The sequence below is a fragment of the Bombus impatiens genome, unplaced genomic scaffold, assembly GCF_000188095.3.
Source record: "Bombus impatiens unplaced genomic scaffold, BIMP_2.2 scf_4010, whole genome shotgun sequence".
In the NCBI taxonomy this organism is placed as follows: Eukaryota; Metazoa; Arthropoda; class Insecta; order Hymenoptera; family Apidae; genus Bombus; species Bombus impatiens.
Window position 1 is genome coordinate 86371 of NT_180429.1, and position 261 is coordinate 86631.

The following is a 261-nucleotide window of genomic DNA, read 5'->3' on the forward strand; positions in this document are numbered from 1 at the left end:
GCGAGCCGTTATGTACGCTAAAAGCAGAAAACTCGTCAACGCGCGCGTTCGTTCGGGTAAGGCGACCATGTGGGTGCGACTGCAACTGCGAAGTTAGGTCAGCTAGGTGGAATTCTGGCGCGTATGGGTCAGAAGGCGCGACACTCCTTTCCAACTAACGGAGTTTACGCTGCTGGAAAAGTCGCGTCGTTCGCCGGCAAGCAGATATTCGGCGGAAATTTTAATCGACACGGCACACCCCGTGACTCGACCGAACTCGGT